The sequence below is a fragment of the Spinacia oleracea genome, chromosome 3 (assembly GCF_020520425.1).
Source record: "Spinacia oleracea cultivar Varoflay chromosome 3, BTI_SOV_V1, whole genome shotgun sequence".
NCBI lineage: Eukaryota > Viridiplantae > Streptophyta > Magnoliopsida > Caryophyllales > Amaranthaceae > Spinacia > Spinacia oleracea.
In genome coordinates this window covers 149051994-149071928 of record NC_079489.1, presented here as the reverse complement: position 1 = coordinate 149071928, position 19935 = coordinate 149051994, and the positions used below count along the sequence as shown (strand labels likewise).

Here is a 19935-nt window from a genome sequence, read left to right as displayed (position 1 = left end):
AATCCGATAATCCGATCCGATTTAAGGTTTCGGATATTTCGGATCGGATATCCGGAAAAATTAGTTTAAAACGTGATTATTTTAATTTTTTTAAAAAAGTGGATAGTTTTTTGATTTTCGGATATCCGATCCGAAATATGCGATCCGAAAAATCCGGATATCCGAAACTGAGTACTACATACTAAACACACACAAACAAAGCACGTAATCAGCAAAACTGAGTACTACATACTAAAACAATAATAATCCTAACATGATTCTATTGAACGGACAATCCTAACATAATACTAATAAAACATAAGTAAGGGCAAACAAAACATATTAATCTGAAGACACACTTGATTAGACTAGGCTAGACTGGACTAGACTTTTATAACAATAATATTATTTTAAATGGATTTAGTCAATGGACCGAGTTGTCTAGCTAGAAGCTTCACTAAGGAAGACAAGGTACGGGCGCGACTCCGCAAAATCAGTGACCTGTGATATCGAGGAACTTTTGAATAAAAATAGAACACGGTGATCAATCCGGTCCCAGAAAAGGCCATGGGCTACCACCATGAACCCCAACTCATGTTTGTCCGTCACTTCAGACGTGCACAGTCTAAAGCTATTGCTACCCAGTTTCACTTACATGATTTACAGATTAAAACTTTGTTATGACTCAACAATCACATAAGTCATACAATCAACAATTATTCACAACTGTTTTTATCTTGGAATTAAGCAAGTGATCACAAAGGTATCAATCAAGACTCATTCCAAATTAATTCAACATTTCCTTTAACAATGATCAACCCCTGTATATGGGTATAAGGTTTCAACTTACTAAACAAGGTCCTCGACCCTCATAAAGTAGTGAAAAGCTAAAAGGGAACAACGATCAATCGATCTAAACAAATATATATATAATAATCCAGTGTTCCCAACCAACATGTTTGCATCAATCATCCATACTAACATGTTATAATCCTCATAACGAAATATATGTTCAACATGTTCATCCAACAATATTAAACATGTAAATTTCAACATAACCAAGTCCACCGACCAATTCAACATGGTTTCAATAATCACACACATCACCAAGCACACAGGTATGTACGTACCTTGTGTAAACAAACTCATAGGCCACTTTAACACTTTCAAAAGTCTCCTAAAGATCGAGAATTCTCCGCCTAAAACAACCAACAAATACTCCCAATCAATTCCTAATCAGTCACGACTATAATAAAGCATTCTAAATACATCCTAAACATATTTAGAACTTTCCCCAATATCAAAACTTGAATATTTGATTTACTAGCATAACAATTCTTGAATTAAAGATTGAAATTTGTTGAAAACTCTTCGCAAACATCATACTTTAATTTTCAGCAATATAAACTCGTTTAAAAACTTCACCAAGGTCAATCTACGTTCTTAGAACATCGAAACAATAAATTTAATAATCCACAATTGTCCTATCATGATTACAACCATTAAAACCTTGAAATTCATACTTTAAATAATCAAAATCAATATTTCAATGTATTTATATAATCTGAAAATTAAATATATTATTTAAACATAATATAAATTCTGAATTCTAATTAAATCATAAAATCATAGATTCAATTTAATTAAATTATAACTTAAATTAATAACATTTAAATTAAAATACGTAATTCAATTACTTAGAGTTCAAGAAATAACCAAGAAAGAGGTGGGTTTGAGCGGCCGACGGATTGAGTCACGACGGCAGGTGGTCGCAAGGGCGGCTGCGAGCAAGGTGGATGTTCGCGGTGGTGGCTGACTGCAAACACACACGAGTAAGGAGGGGAAAACGAAGATAACAGAGAAAGAAAAAGAGGAGAGGAAGGGGAGGAGTTACCGATTGCGTGGCTAACCGTCGCTGCGTGGCTGGCGGTGCGGCGGCGACGAACGGTGGTGGTGTTGGCTGAGTGCGAAACCGAAACAAAAGGGAGAAAATTTCGGATATCTGAAATTTTGGATCGGATCCGATATTGGATCAGATCAGATCGGATCAAATCTGATATCGAATCCGATCCGATCCGAAATTGAATACCCCTAGCCTTGACCAGGTGGAGATCTAACCCGATTCTAGTGATCTTCCGACCAAAAATAGTACAATTATATTTGTGAAATAATTTTTTCTATTGGTTTTGTTAAGTTCGTCTATTAATGTTAATTTAGTTAGCGTTTATTAGTTTTTTTATGAATTAATTTATGTTTTGCCAATTTGATTCTTTATGTTAAGAACTTATTTAAATGTTCAAAAAAAATCTAAAATTAGATTATGTTGTTGAAGTTATTATTAGTAATGTTATTCTAGGTGGTGGTGATGATGCAACGTTGGTGGCTCGGTGGGACAAAGTTAAGGCAGACGTTTTTAGTAAAAGTGAGCATCGAATAGTAACACCCCAAACCGAAACCAATGCAGAACACTTGAAACAAATGACGCACAACTTCAGATTCAATGTACGAAAATATTTGCTTTAAAATCAAACCAGACTAGACTAGGAAAAACAAAACATATAATAGCAAAAAAAAAAAAAAAGACACATCCATACCATAAAAATGCATATCAAACCAGATTAGAAATTGAAAAAATCAGATAAGATCAGATCAAACCAGGTGAAGGGAATATAGCCTTAGGTTGATTATTTTTAAAATTTAAGTTAATGAAACCAAAATTACGGAACCGAACCGACCAAATATCACTTGTACTAGGACTGAAAGTTTGGTAGAGAAAAACCGTGCCGAACCGAACCAAATTAGCAATTCGGTTTGGGTTTATTTTTTTTTTTTTTTACTTCGGTGTAGTTTGGACTCCATTTTTTTTTGAAATTCGGTTTTCCGGTTCGGTTTAGATTGAAGAGATCCAGATCCAATAAAAGTGAACCAAATCGGAATTTAATAACATCCCTCTTAAAACTAGGCCCAAACTTAAATCTAAACCTAAATTAATAGCCCAACTCCTAACCTACTCATTTTCTCCAATAAAAATAAAATTTAAAACGCTAAACCTCCCCATTTTCCCTCACCGTTCCTCTCTCCTCACTTAGATCTCTTTCTCTCCGATCTGTTTATCCCTCTCAGTCCTCGGATCTTTGTTTCATCTCTTCCTCATCTTTCATTATTTCCTCTTCCTTATCTATGCAACGACACGACGCTTAGGATTCAAATTCCATCTTAGCCCTTCCCTTTAGTTCGATTTTGAACAAACGATTCTCCAAGAGGTGGCTAGAGACCCGATGTGTTTTATAGTAGACAGTGATGATGTTCCGCTCTTCGACACTGAGTTAGCGGCGGAGGAGGTTGATATTGAAGATCGATTTGTTCATTTTAACTATCTTGTAATAATGTTAAATTTCATATTAGGAACATAACACATAGAAAGGCTTAAACATTAGTTACTATTCATGTAATAGTTAAGCAACTATAATACCCTTTATTCTTCTCTATTTTACATGGTTTTCCCTCCTTTCCAGATCTTGCCACGCTGCCTTACACATCCTCTATTATACGACTTGATTCTACATTATATTTCTCGTGTTTCTTCGCCCTTCTTCGTCTTCGGTGACCCTTCTCTGGTTTCTTCGCCCACTCTCCTCATCTCCCCCATGGCGCTTCTTCTTCTTTTTCATCTTAGCTCCTATCCTCCTAATTTACTTCTTTATTTTCAACCTTTTGGTTTATTTCAATCATCTTCAACCTTCTGATTTGTTTTCATTGTCTTCAACAACCTTCTAAGTTAGGGTTTGAGTTTGAATTTTTTTATTTCACAACCGCTATTTTGTACTCATCTCCTCCTGTTAATTGTTTTTATATTATTTTTCGTTTATTTTTTTTGTAGATGAAATAACACACAATCGATTTTGGGCCGGGGCTCACCAATTCCCGACAACATTCCGACGAGGCAACAACAAGAGGTGGTAGCGCAATAGCTAGATTCTCATTCCTTTTCTCAAACGTAAGTATAATATTTTGACAAACCTGATTCCAAATAAAAATTTAATTGCGTTTCCATTATTGTGCAGATCTCACGATAAATCACTCAAAGGTTAAATTCAACCCTTCTGAGTAAAAAGGTTTATTAATTTTTTTTTTCACACCAACTGGTTGTTGAAATTATTCTTAGAACACTGAGTATTTTAAAGATGTAATTTTTATTGATGTTGATGTGAAATATGTTGGTGGGTATTCAATTTACGCTATTTTTGCTGGTAATTTGAATAGCAAGGTTCATTTTGACAACTGGGTAACTCTTGTTTGGCAAATTCGAACTGCACAAACAACTAAGCCGAAGGATCACCAACAGGACTCTAATTGTGCAGGAGAACAAAAAATAATGAGAAGACCGGAAAAAATCCTTCCATGTCCACAATGTAACAATTCAGATATTAAATTCTGCTACTTCAATGACTACAATGTCAATAAACCAAGAAACTTCTGCAAAAGTCGACATAGGTATTGGATAGCTGGAAGTTCTGTGAGAAATGTCCCTATTGATGCAGGGCGGCGGAGAACGCTGTAGTACTGGATCATGGTATGTTATCCTCATAACTTGGTATGATATCTTTGTTAGGTTATGATACATATGATATTACATAAATCATGCGGAAACAACCATTAACCCAGGACAACATATTATTTACACATAATCATATAGCATAATTTAGATGCATACTCTTTGTTGCGTGCCCTCCCTAGCTGCGCCCGAACCGAACAAGAACAAGTCTTTAGGACTCCAAGTGTCGTCCCTCCGTAGATAGTCCACAGCACGTCCGGATCCGCCTTAAGATTGACCAACTAGAATCGCCCTTAAGGTACTAGAAAATTTCGGCACTTTATGAGCAAGATGTGTGTTTTAATTTTCTCTCAAAAAACTCACTTTTGAATACTTTGAAACTTGTTATAAATTGTGAGCCCTAGCCTCATATTTATAGGGGTATGGAAAGGGAATCGAAATCCTATTCAGATACAAATTAATTAAACCTAGAATCCTACAAGAACTCTAATTTAATTAATTTATCAAATAGAATTAGGAATTTAATCATTAACCGAACTCTGCATGTTTTAGGAAACGTGCACGAACACAAACACTTGCACACACACGCACGGCTGCCACGATGGGCCCCATGCGTGCGCGCGAGCAGCAGCCCACGCAGCGCCCGCGCGCGCTGCGCGCTGCGCGTGCTGTGCGCGTTGTGCGCGCTGCGCAGCCTGCTGGGCCTGGCCTTGCGCTGGGCCTGGCGTGGCTGTTTGTGCGGCGCGCTTGGCTTGCTGGGCGATGGCCTGGCTTCGTGCTGGGCCTCGTCCGGCAGGCCTCGTCCGATGCTTATTCGTACGATGCGCTTCCGATTAAATTTTCCGATTCCGGAATTCATTTCCGATACGAACAATATTTAATATTTCCGTTTCCGGAATTATTTTCCGATTCCGGTAATATTTCCGATTCTGACAATATTTCCGTTTCCGGCAATATTTCCGATTCTGGCAATATTTCCATTTCCGATAATATTTTCCGATACGTACCATGTTTCCGTTTCCGGCAACATCTACGACTTGGATAATATTTATATTTCCGATACGATCCATATTTCCGTTTCCGGCAATATCATCGTTTCCGGAGTATTCATTTCTTGCTTGTGACGATCTTAGCTCCCACTGAAACCAAGATCCGTCGGTTCCGAATATTCATAGATGGAGTATTTAATGCCATTAAATACTTGATCCGTTTACGTACTATTTGTGTGACCCTACGGGTTCAGTCAAGAGTAAGCTGTGGATTAATATCATTAATTCCACTTGAACTGAAGCGGCCTCTAGCTAGGCATTCAGCTCACTTGATCTCACTGAATTATTAACTTGTTAATTAATACTGAACCGCATTTATTAGACTTAACATAGAATGCATACTTGGACCAAGGGCATTATTTCCTTCAGTCTCCCACTTGTCCTTAGGGACAAGTGTGCATTTCCTAATTCCTTTGTCGCTCGATGCTTGCTCTTGAACATAAGGTAAGAGTTGTCATCCTTATTACGTCCAGAGGTGTTCCTCGGTTTCAGAGTTCAACTGATCAAATAAACAGATAATCATAGACTATGATTCATCCGAGCACGGCCATGCATTTCACAGTTTCTAGCTCTCCGAGTGGCCTTGTACAACTTTTAAGCATCTCATCCCGATTTATGGGAGGACAATCCCAATCTTGCGATCTGGAGATTAGACTTCGTTTGATAGGTGATTACCTGAGCGTTGCCTTTATAGCCTCCTTTTACGGTGCGACGGTTGGTCAACGTCAAAGCAACCAGTTCTCAAACAAGTAATCTCAAATCACTCAGGTATTGAGGATTTAGTGTCTAATAATTTAATGAAATTTACTCATGACAGATTTTCATCTCTTACAGTAAAGTTTCATAGGTCTTGTCCGATACTAGTCTTCCCAAAGTAAGTATCTATGCAAATGATTATGACATTGCCATGTCCACATAGTTCAAGAAACAGAACTACTAGTCATCTTGCATTCTAATCGTCTAACGTTTTCTATGCGTCCAATTTTATGGAAAACTCCGATTAGGGACCATTTTCAACCTTTGACATTCAAGTTCACTTGATAGACATTTCTTAGTCACAGGACTGGTCCTGACAGTCTATCTTGAATATATCGTCAAATTGAAGGGACTCATCATTTAATAAACCACAAATTAAATGGAAAAATGAATTCTTTTCATTTATTGTGAATGATTAACCAATAATGTTTTACAAAGATTTAAACTCTAAAACTTTAAAACATTAAACAGAGACATCAAAGCCATTCTCCAATATGCTTGATTCCCATAGCTGCAGTGTGCGAGTTGTGCTTCGCCTGCGGCAGAGGTTTAGTTAATGGATCTGATATGTTGTCATCTGTTCCAATTTTGCTTATCTCGACTTCTTTTCTTTCAACGAACTCTCGTAGAAGGTGAAATCTACGAAGTACATGCTTGACTCTCTGGTGGTGTCTAGGCTCTTTTGCCTGTGCAATAGCTCCGTTATTATCACAATACAGGGCTATTGGTCCTTTAATGGAGGGGACTACACCAAGTTCTCCTATGAACTTCCTTAGCCATATAGCTTCCTTTGCTGCTTCATGTGCAGCAATGTACTCCGCTTCAGTTGTAGAATCCGCAATGGTGCTTTGCTTAGCACTTTTCCAGCTTACTGCTCCTCCGTTGAGGCAGAAGACAAACCCAGACTGTGATCTAAAATCATCTTTGTCGGTTTGGAAACTTGCGTCCGTATAGCCTTTAACAATTAATTCATCATCTCCACCATAGACCAGGAAGTCATCTTTGTGCCTTTTCAGGTACTTCAGAATGTTCTTGGCAGCAGTCCAATGCGCCTCTCCTGGGTCTGACTGGTATCTGCTCGTAGCACTGAGTGCGTACGCAACATCCGGGCGTGTACATATCATAGCATACATTATTGAACCAATCAATGATGCATATGGAATCCCATTCATTCGTCTACGCTCATCAAGTGTTTTTGGGCACTGAGTCTTGCTTAGAGTCATTCCATGAGACATGGGTAGGTAGCCTCGCTTGGAGTCCGCCATCTTGAACCTATCAAGCACCTTATTGATATAAGTGCTTTGACTAAGTCCAATCATCTTTTTAGATCTATCTCTATAAATCTTGATGCCCAATATGTACTGTGCTTCTCCTAGATCCTTCATCGAAAAACATTTCCCAAGCCAAATCTTGACAGAGTTCAACATAGGAATGTCATTTCCGATAAGCAATATGTCGTCGATATATAATACTAGGAAAGCAATTTTGCTCCCACTGACCTTCTTGTATACACAAGATTCGTCCGCGTTCTTGATGAAACCAAAGTCACTGACTGCTTCATCAAAACGTATATTCCAGCTCCTGGATGCCTGCTTCAATCCGTAGATTGACTTCTTTAGCTTGCATACCTTTTTAGCATTCTTTGGATCCTCAAAACCTTCAGGCTGTGTCATAAACACAGTTTCTGTTAAAACGCCGTTTAAGAAAGCAGTTTTGACATCCATCTGCCATATTTCGTAATCGTAATATGCAGCGATTGCTAACATTATCCGAATAGACTTTAGCATTGCAACTGGTGAAAAGGTTTCATCGTAATCCACACCGTGGACTTGCCTGTAACCTTTTGCGACCAATCTAGCTTTGAAAACTTCAAGTTTCCCATCCTTGTCCTTTTTCAGTTTGAAAACCCATTTGCTTCCAATGGCTTGGTAGCCATCTGGCAAATCGACCAAATCCCATACTTGGTTTTCAGATATGGAGTCTAATTCAGATTGCATGGCTTCTTGCCATTGCTTGGAGCTAGGGCTCGTCATAGCTTGTTTGTAAGTCGCAGGTTCATCACTTTCAAGTAATAGAACGTCATAGCTCTCGTTCGTCAAAATACCTAAGTACCTTTCCGGTTGAGATCTATATCTTTGCGATCTACGCGGGGTAACATTTCTAGATTGACCATGATTCTCACCAGATTCTTCTAAAGATCTCTGAGTTTCATCCTGAATGTCATCTTGAGCATTCTCTAGAGTTTGTTGTTCGACTTTTCTCCCACTTGTCATTTTGGAAATGTGATCCTTCTCCAAAAAGACACCATCTCGAGCAACAAACACCTTGTTCTCAGATGTATTGTAGAAGTAATACCCCTTTGTTTCCTTTGGATAGCCCACAAGGATACATTTGTCAGATTTTGGATGAAGTTTGTCTGAAATTAATCGTTTGACGTATACTTCACATCCCCAAATCTTAAGAAAAGACACATTTGGAGGCTTTCCAAACCATAATTCATATGGAGTCTTTTCGACAGCTTTAGACGGAGCTCTATTTATAGTGAGTGCAGCTGTATTTAGTGCATGTCCCCAAAATTCTAATGGAAGTTCGGCCTGACCCATCATTGACCTGACCATGTCTAGCAAGGTTCTGTTCCTCCGTTCCGACACACCGTTCCATTGTGGTGTTCCAGGAGGAGTCAATTCTGATAGAATTCCACATTCTTTCAGATGGTCATCAAATTCATAGCTCAGATATTCACCGCCTCTATCAGACCGCAGTGCCTTAATCTTCTTGCCTAATTGATTCTCTACTTCACTCTGAAATTCCTTGAATTTGTCAAAGGATTCAGACTTATGCTTCATTAGGTAGACATAACCATACCTACTGAAGTCATCAGTGAAAGTGATAAAGTAGCTGAAACCACCTCTAGCATTTGTACTCATTGGTCCACATACATCTGTATGGATTAAACCCAATAGTTCATTTGCTCTTTCTCCAACTTTAGAGAAAGGTTGCTTTGTCATTTTGCCAAGTAAACATGATTCGCATTTACCATAATCCTCTAAGTCAAATGGTTCTAGAATTCCTTCCTTTTGAAGACTTTCTAAGCGTTTCAAGTTTATATGGCCTAATCGACAATGCCACAGATAGGTGAGATCTGAATCATCATTTTTGGCCTTTTTTGGTATTTATGTTATATACTTGTTTGTCGTGATCTAATAAATAAAGTCCATTGACTAATCTAGCAGATCCATAAAACATCTCTTTAAAATAAAACGAACAACTATTGTCTTTTATTAAAAAGGAAAATCCCTTAGCATCTAAGCAAGAAACTGAAATGATGTTTTTAGTAAGACTTGGAACATGGAAACATTCTTCTAGTTCCAAAACTAGCCCGGAGGGCAACGACAAATAGTAAGTTCCTACGGCTAATGCAGCAATCCGTGCTCCATTTCCCACTCGTAGGTCGACTTCACCCTTGCTTAACTTTCTACTTCTTCTTAGTCCCTGTGGATTGGAACATAAGTGTGAGCCACAACCTGTATCTAATACCCAAGAAGTTGAATTAGCAAGTATACAGTCTATAACGAAAATACCTGAAGATGGAACGACTGTTCCGTTCTTCTGATCTTCCTTTAGCTTCAAGCAATCTCTCTTCCAATGCCCCTTCTTCTTGCAGTAGAAGCATTCGGATTCAGAAGTGGGTTGACTGACCTTCCTCTTTGCAGATTTGGCGCCAGTTTGCTTAGTTGGGCTGGCCTTGTTGCCACCTTTCTTAGCATTCCTCTTCTTTCCAGATTTCTTGAACTTGCCCCCACGCACCATAAGCACATCCTGCTTATCACTTTTGAGCGTCTTTTCAGCGGTCTTCAGCATACCGTGAAGCTCAATGAGCGTTTTGTCCAGACTATTCATACTGTAGTTCAGTTTGAACTGATCATACCCGCTATGAAGAGAATGGAGGATGGTGTCTATAGCCATTTCCTGAGAAAATTGCTGATCCAGCCGACTCATATTCTCAATGAGTCCAATCATTTTGAGAACATGTGGACTTACGGGCTCGCCTTTCTTAAGCTTGGTCTCAAGAATTTGCCTATGAGTCTCGAATCTTTCGACTCGAGCCAGATCTTGGAACATGTTCTTCAACTCACTGATGATTGTGAAAGCATCTGAGTTGATGAACGTTTTCTGCAGATCCGCACTCATGGTGGCGAGCATTAGACATTTCACATCCTTGTTGGCATCAATCCAACGATTGAGGGCTGCCTGAGTGACCCCGTCGCCTGCAGCTTCGGGCATCGCCTCATCTAGGACATACTCCTTTTCTTCCTGCATAAGAACTATTTGCAAGTTCCTTTGCCAGTCAAGGAAGTTTTTCCCGTTCAACTTCTCCTTTTCGAGAATTGATCGAATGTTGAATGAATTGTTGTTTGCCATATTAAAAACTACAATTGAAAAGAATAAACAAATAAATAACCATTCACAGTTTCTCTTAATAAACTTAAATTCTAGCATACATGCATAATTCAATGTTTATTAAGCATTTTATTCAAATTATGTGTTCCGGCACGTGTGAATAAAATGATTCCAAGATCCTAAAATCATTGAAGAACTAAGCACAGTTTGTCGACTTAATCCTAGAACATCTTAGGTAAGCAAAAGCCTTTTGCTAATAGTCTAGAAACTATTCTTGGTTGATAGGTACGTCTAAGAACTTATTAGGTAAACCTATCGAATTTGCCACGACATAAAAGGACTCCTTACTTATATCGTTGAGTTTCACCAAAACTAACATGTACTCACAATTATTTGTGTACCTTGCCCCTTTAGGACCAATAAGTAACACCTCGCTGAGCGAAAACTATTACTAGATTGATGTAAAGGATATCCAAGCAAGTGTATATTTTGGCATGGCACCTTTTAACTCAATTTTTAAGTTTGGAACTTAAGGCTCTTACTATGTTGGTTAGATTTTAAGTGAACTAAAATCCTTAATCATGCAACATAATCAAGCTTTTGATCTCATGCATTTTAAGACATATTTAAAAGCAATAAATAACTTAAAACATGCATAAGATATTTGTGATCTAGTATGGCCCGACTTCATCTTGAAGCTTTGACTTCAAAGTCCGTCTTGAAAATCTCCGTGGGAGGCACCATTTTCTTCAAATAGGATAAGCTATAACTAATTACAACTATTTGATGGTTCGCAGACCATATTTGAATTGAAAAATAACTTTGGTACTTTAGACCAATTACATTCAAATTAATGGTACGCAGACCATATTTTCTATCCTATTTGGGCCATACTAGTCACTTCATAACCTGCAAAACAGTACATATACAATATATACCATTCACCCATTCATTATCATGAATGGCCCACATAGCTGGTTAGTAAAACACATTATGCATCACGTAAACATTTGCAGCAATTAATCAAGGGCACCAATAATCTACCAATTATTCAGTCCTTATTAATTCTAATCAAGTTGTTTTAACCTTAAGGATTTGTAGACCTAATCAAGAATTTATGACTAAAAAACGCTCCCACTTAAACCAATAAATTTATATGCTTTACTAATTTTAAACATAAAAATGTATTTCTAGTCTAACCGGAAACATACAAATTTAATTAAAATTTAAAGCTCATATAAATTTATAATTGAATCCAAAAATTTAATTTAATTTCAGTCGTATTTAAATTAATTCATGATTTTAATTTTAGTAAAATAATTAGAATAAATAAAATTTATTATAATTACAATATTCAAAATTAAAATCCAAGAAAATAATTTAAATTATTAATTTTAAAATTAATTATAATTACGTGAACTAAAATTTTCAAATTAAACATTCAAAACGATCTTTAATCGTAACGCAAACACCCTACGCGTTGCACGCCCATGGGCCGCACGCACACAGCCATTGCTGGCCATGTGCGCGCAGCCCATGCGCTCGTCGCATAGCTGCTGCATCCCCATCGCAAGCCTCCGCACGCATTGGTGCTCGCTGCGCGCGCCAGCGTTCATCGCACGCGAGCTATCGCTCGCAGTGTGCGCGCGACATCGCTCGCTGGGCGCGAGACATCGCTCGCTGGGCGCGAGACATCGCTCGCTGGGCGCGCGACATCGCTCGCTGGGCGCGCGAGCCATCGCTCGCTGGGCGCGCGACATCGCTCGCTGGGCGGGCGACATCGCTCGCTGTGCGCGCGAGCAATGCTAGGCGCAGCGCTCGTGGCACGCGAGCTTGCGCTCGCTGCGCGCGAGGCTGCGCGCTCTTGTGCGAGGCAGCGCGCGTTGTGGCGCAGCTTGCTTGCTGCCCACACGCGACTGCCTTGGCTCGCCCTTCGCCCATGCCCATTCGTCCATTGCTCGTGGCACACGACACAAGGCAGGGCTGCTGCCTTGTGCTCGTGCACTACGCCCTTGCTCATTGCATTCGTGCCGCACGGGCGACGAGCTCCCTTGCTCGTCGTCGCATGCCCGCATTATACAACACCCCTTAAGGGTAACACGAAGCGTCCATTGCTTCGTGCGTGCAAGTTTTATGAACGAATCGCATAAAAATTTAAAATTTATATTTAAAATTAATGACAAATTAATAAATAATATTAATTTCATAATTTTAGGGCGAAAAATCGAAAATTTATTATCCAATTGATTTCCGATTGTTATGGATTCAAGTCTAGGTCATAAAAATTTAAAATTTATCATAAATTTACAATTTTTATGGTGGTTTTTAATCATAGGTTTCTAATTAAATTACAATTAATTATGAAAATCAAATTAATTCTAAATTATTCTAATTTTCAACAAATTAATCATAATTACAAATTAGATTGCATAATTAACAAGACTAGGCATTCAAACTTGTTAAACATATGCAGTAGGTCAATCAAAAATTCAAGATTTATCAACAAGAATCGCAAATATTTAATTTAACATCTTAAATTTACGAAATTTTGCATTCGAAAAACTAAAACCTTCGAAAATGCCTTTTACATGCGGAATTGACACAAAAATCACTCAATTCGGATGAGTAACGAAGAAACTGCCGAAAAACTGCGTACGTATAATTAAATAAACGCAATTTGCAATTAATTAACAATTACGAAAATTAATCACCCCTTTTAATTCTTGCAAATTTGTAATATTTAACCATGTTCATGCAATTTAGATTATGAAAATAATAAGGGGCTCGTGATACCACTGTTAGGTTATGATACATATGATATTACATAAATCATGCGGAAACAACCATTAACCCAGGACAACATATTATTTACACATAATCATATAGCATAATTTAGATGCATACTCTTTGTTGCGTGCCCTCCCTAGCTGCGCCCGAACCGAACAAGAACAAGTCTTTAGGACTCCAAGTGTCGTCCCTCCGTAGATAGTCCACAGCACGTCCGGATCCGCCTTAAGATTGACCAACTAGAATCGCCCTTAAGGTACTAGAAAATTTCGGCACTTTATGAGCAAGATGTGTGTTTTAATTTTCTCTCAAAAAACTCACTTTTGAATACTTTGAAACTTGTTATAAATTGTGAGCCCTAGCCTCATATTTATAGGGGTATGGAAAGGGAATCGAAATCCTATTCAGATACAAATTAATTAAACCTAGAATCCTACAAGAACTCTAATTTAATTAATTTATCAAATAGAATTAGGAATTTAATCATTAACCGAACTCTGCATGTTTTAGGAAACGTGCACGAACACAAACACTTGCACACACACGCACGGCTGCCACGATGGGCCCCATGCGTGCGCGCGAGCAGCAGCCCACGCAGCGCCCGCGCGCGCTGCGCAGCCTGCTGGGCCTGGCCTTGCGCTGGGCCTGGCGTGGCTGTTTGTGCGGCGCGCTTGGCTTGCTGGGCGATGGCCTGGCTTCGTGCTGGGCCTCGTCCGGCAGGCCTCGTCCGATGCTTATTCGTACGATGCGCTTCCGATTAAATTTTCCGATTCCGGAATTCATTTCCGATACGAACAATATTTAATATTTCCGTTTCCGGAATTATTTTCCGATTCCGGTAATATTTCCGATTCTGACAATATTTCCGTTTCCGGCAATATTTCCGATTCTGGCAATATTTCCATTTCCGATAATATTTTCCGATACGTACCATGTTTCCGTTTCCGGCAACATCTACGACTTGGATAATATTTATATTTCCGATACGATCCATATTTCCGTTTCCGGCAATATCATCGTTTCCGGAGTATTCATTTCTTGCTTGTGACGATCTTAGCTCCCACTGAAACCAAGATCCGTCGGTTCCGAATATTCATAGATGGAGTATTTAATGCCATTAAATACTTGATCCGTTTACGTACTATTTGTGTGACCCTACGGGTTCAGTCAAGAGTAAGCTGTGGATTAATATCATTAATTCCACTTGAACTGAAGCGGCCTCTAGCTAGGCATTCAGCTCACTTGATCTCACTGAATTATTAACTTGTTAATTAATACTGAACCGCATTTATTAGACTTAACATAGAATGCATACTTGGACCAAGGGCATTATTTCCTTCAATCTTTACAAAAGAATTAAAGTTGGACTTTCAATATTGAACAACACAGTAGGCTTGCATTGAATATGTATTTATTTCTTGTTCTTCTCTCAGGTCTGACTAGTAGTTCTTAGTTTATAAATTATAGGATTCTATTGATGATTGTTTTGCAGTTCGAATTTTTTGGAACAGAAGGTGGTATAAAGGATAGTCAACAAATTCCTGCAAATGACAAAGTTTACATTCATGGAGGTTGCACATTCATGTTATTGCCACTATATTATCCTACAATTAGAAAATTAACAACTGAGAAATGCGTATAGTATCAAGGTCAATTTGCTCATTTAGAGGAAGTGGTACCAAGGTAAACTTAATTGACCTTTGATACTATACGCATGTTCTAGAAGAATTAGTTATTAACACTTACTTTTCCCGTTAGTTCGTCATCTTATGCAAAATATCATTTTATATCTTGCACTGGACTTTTTAATATTGTTCATTTACTGGATAAGATTGACATAGATATTATGGTAAATACTAGCACATTTTCAATGTTTCTCGTTTGTACATGACTTGCAAGTCAGATCTTCCCCGATTGTGCAAACAACTCCACTTGTACCCAATGATCCAGCTATCATCCAGGTAGTGGTTAAGTTTAACCTAGGCTCTAGAAAATTGTAATTAGTCCACCCATTTCTTGATTGCGTTAGTTGTTCATGTCTTTGTAGAAGATTGCGGAGATGGGGGAATTATGAATTGGCTCGAGGTAGAGATGAACTCTCTTCCAGAATGCATACCTAGTGTTTTGGAGCTTCTGAAGGTTCTGCCTGAGGTATACATATCCACATTGTTTCTATCTCCTCTTGGTTAAGAAAATATTTTATCTTGTTGCTTCATTCTTTCACTTGAATTTCCCTTCTATGAAATTATTGGAACTTAGCTGACTTTTTACCTTATCTAAACTCATATGACTATACGTGTAACACCCTAATAATTCCTTGATATTTATAAAAAATTTTCCAACTTAAAACAAATGAATTACCAAGATATTACCGCCACCGTGATAACGGCTAAGGCTATTTACCAGAATTACGCAGCGGAATTTAACTAACTTTCAAATATAATAAATAGTTAATGGTCACAAAACAACTGGAACCATTAAGGCCCAAAACCAAACATTAAATAGTTTAGGAAATCCATTAACTAAGGTTTAAATTCAAGCTGTAGTCATGACTAAAATAAAAGTAGAGTTTATAAAATAGGGAAGTAGAAATAAGCTCTCAACCACGATTCCCATGATAACTTCTCCCGCAATTTATCTCTACAAACCTATTTTATTGAAATCTACTCCCCAACAACGCAAATGCAATGATGGATCATCATAGGGTCATTAAGGAAAATGCCATAACCGAAAAACATAAAGCACGAAGTCAGCAAAAGCTGAGTACGAACAAGCTAGAATAACGTTCTATCCTAACATGCTTCACTCAACGAATAAATAATACACATGCAAAAGCCATGTAATAAACAAGTAAACATGGAGACAAGACTCGATACTTGACACGACTCTTGACTCACAGTTTAATTAATAAGTAACTTCGAACGGGTAAAATAAGGTATCCTCAAAAGGAAATAAAAGGGTGATGGGAGCCAACCATACACCATATAATAATAAGTCGGACTCCTACCGACAGTCGGGCCATACCAACAGGAATTCCAGTGCATAGAAGCATAAAAAGAAGAATGAAACACCGTCTTGTATCATTCAAGGAGTACAAGTTTTCCGGCAAGACTCCCCCCATTGTTCATACTCAAGGTATATACGTTCCAAGAGTTTTGAAGCTCATTATGAGTTGCACTTTAATTTAATTAATAGTTTATGTACAAGGCGACTCAAGACTCAACAACAAAGCAAGCAATCAAACATGAACACTTCATTTTAATCCTTTAGGACTTGTGATCAAACATAGGACTCAAGTGATATTACTCCCATTGTTCCTTCTCAAAAACACTGTTTGAGATAACCTGACATTGCCTGTTAACAAGCGGGGTGTGCCCATAGCACGAATAGTCCTTAGTTCAATTCACATTGACTCCCCTAACATATTCTACACTGCGGCAGAATAAATAAAGCACTGAGGCATAAACACTTGGCTCAAAGTATGCTAGACGTCCCGTACAATAGCATAAACATAACATGCATGCGAAACACTCATACATGCATATCAAATTGAACAACATGCTTGACATAATTCAACGATTACTAAAGGTCACAACATAACTGTTCACCAAGCTTCATTAAGCATTAATAAACCATAACATGCTTGTTCACACATCAAACATGAATTCTCAACATTTTAAGTTCACGTGATTCACAATCAATACACATCATATAGTCCATGGAATAGGTGATATGTGTGTTTTATATAGAGTTTTTACCCCCGTCCCTTAGTACTTTTTGATCTCAAATGAGCTATTCGGAGCGATTTTAGTACTAATGTGCTCCTTGTAGTGTGTTTGTAGTTTCAGGTTCATCATTGTAGGAATTAGCATATTTTTGTGCATTTCCTACTCATTTGAATCAATACAAGAGATTATGTACTTTCTAGAGCACAAACATTAAGTTTGAAGAGTTTTGAAGCAAAGCGAATAACGAAGGAAGTACAAAAATGACTATAGTCCACTATTTTAAGCATAACTCAAGTTCTACAACTCCAAATGATGTAATTCTAATTGGGTTGGATTTTAAACTTCAATATCTTTCCAACAAGTGGTCACTCGCCTAATTCCGACGAATAACGAAGGAGATATGACGTTTTGAAGATAGAGGATCGTGCAGTTTCAACACGCGCCCGATCGGGCGGTCATTCTGGGAGCTGTTCTGGGCATTTTGCAACCGCCCGATCGGGCGGAATTTCGCCCGATCGGGCCGAAGATCGGGCGACGCCAACCTCCAACGTATTTCGCGAGTTTTTATTTCCGATTTTGGGCTCTATTTTGGGCAAACTATAAATACTAGCCCCTTATATTTTTAGTGACACCTTTTATTTTAGTTTTGAACCTTAGTTTATTTCCTTAGCTTATTATTCACTCAAATTTGTTCCAACACTTAGTTTTATTTTCAATCAAAAATTCAAGCTTTCATTATTCATTGTTCTTCAATTAGGTATTGCTTCTTGTTCTAATTTAGTTTATTGCTTTAATCATGTTTTCTATTATGTTAATTGCTTTGTTATTTATTATCATGAGTGAGTAGTTTAATTTCTAGGGTTTAGGGGATCCATGAATGCATGATTGGGATTATATGTGGACTTGATTAATTGATTGATTGATTATAATTTCTATAGCTTATTATTATTGCTCGTCAATTCTGTTCGGCCGGACTATTTTGATTTGAGTTTGATTAACCTTAGATTATGCGCCGAGAGGTATAAATCTGATGTTTTTGGTTGGTGGCTATTAGATAGGAATTATTTCTAGTACGTAGCGAGAGCCCGCTAGTTGTTCTATCCTAAGGAATTCATAAGATTCGAGAGATGCATGTTTTCCTAATTATGATTGTTAATTGATTGTTATTGTCCGTTGTCCAATCCCAGTCTGCATTTATGGTGAACCGTTGCCCTAGATTCCTTTAATATTGTTATTTTTTGATTTGATTATTTTCTTTAGTTTAATATACAAACCAATCCAACTCTTTGTTACCAGTAGTCTAGATTAGTTAATTAATAGTAGAAAGAACACTGTTTCCCTGTGGATACGATCCCTAGCTGCTTCCCTTACTATATTTTTAGTTGGTGAACGTTAGGTTTATCTTTGATAGGAGTGCGATTTAGCCTGTCAAATTTTGGCGCCGTTGCCGGGGAAACGATTTTATTTTCTGTTATTAATTGTTTTTCTAGATTATTGTTTGTTACTTCCCAAGGGACTCCCGTTCTTTGAGACCGGATCTCTCGACTGCTTTCTAGTTTTTGCTTGTTTATGCCCAAGACTGTCCATACCAGCGATCTGACTTCGTTCGATCCTGAACCTGAACGGACCTTTCGTAGACGGCGTAGATTCGTTAAACAGTTGAGAGACTATTCTGACTCTGAATCCGACTATCTGATTAGCAATCTATTCCATACAGATTCAGAGATGGGTGACCAAGCACCACCACCGCCACCCCCACTTGTGCCAAGGCTTACAGACTACTCTAAACCAAGTCTGTCTATGCTCCCCAAGGCAATCATGCCTTCCATTGCGGTCGAGAATTTCAAGATCGAACCCCAGCTGATAAACATGATCGAGAGACACCAATTCGGTGGGGAAAAGGGTGAAGATCCTAATCTCCATATTCAGTCTTTCATTCAGTATTGTGCCACCATTAAGCAGAAGAATTTAACACCGGAGCAGACTATGGAGATACTCTTTCCATTTTCATTGAGTGGGAAGGCAAAGCTATGGATTAATAGTCTCAACCGCGCAACTATGAATATCACCGATTGGAATTCTTTGGCCCTTGCATTCTATGTTAAATATTTCCCACCTGAGAAGAAAGCTCGTCTAAGGGGACAAATATTAGGTATCTCTCAACAAGCAGATGAGAGTTTGTTCGAGGATTGGGAAAGATTCAAGGACTTGCAAAGAGAGTGCCCACACCATGGTTTGGAGGACTTGTTCCTGGTTCAGCAGTTCTATAATGGTCTGGGTAATGAGTCTAGGTGTTTTTTGGATTTAGCTGCCAGTGGGAGATTTATGCAACTGGAGGTGCCTAGAGCTTTAGAGGTGATTGAGGAGATAGCCATCCATAGTGCCCAATATGGGAATCCTAGAGGTTTTGCCGATCGTGGTGTTAAGCATGAGATGAACTCTATTGAACAGCTTACCGCTCAGCTAACTGCCCTACATCACAAGCTGGATAATATGCAAAACGCATCTTCCCAAGCCACCCAACAAGCTAGTGTCGCCGCAATGAGTGCTCAGTTGGGCAATGCCTGTAATAGTTGTGGGATGCAAGGTCATTATGCACCGGAATGTAGGAGCTCTATTGAATAATGCAATGCATTCCAGGCCTACAAGCAAAACAGTCCGTACTCCAACTCATACAATG

General features: G+C 38.4%; 1 non-coding gene across 1 annotated transcript; it reads right to left on the bottom strand.

Annotated features, from left to right (window-relative positions):
- Positions 1-19385: 19385 nt before the first annotated feature.
- LOC130471033 (small nucleolar RNA R71) lies at positions 19386-19492 on the bottom strand. The gene has a single exon (XR_008931727.1). It is a non-coding gene; the product is annotated as a small nucleolar RNA R71 (small nucleolar RNA).
- Positions 19493-19935: the final 443 nt, after the last annotated feature.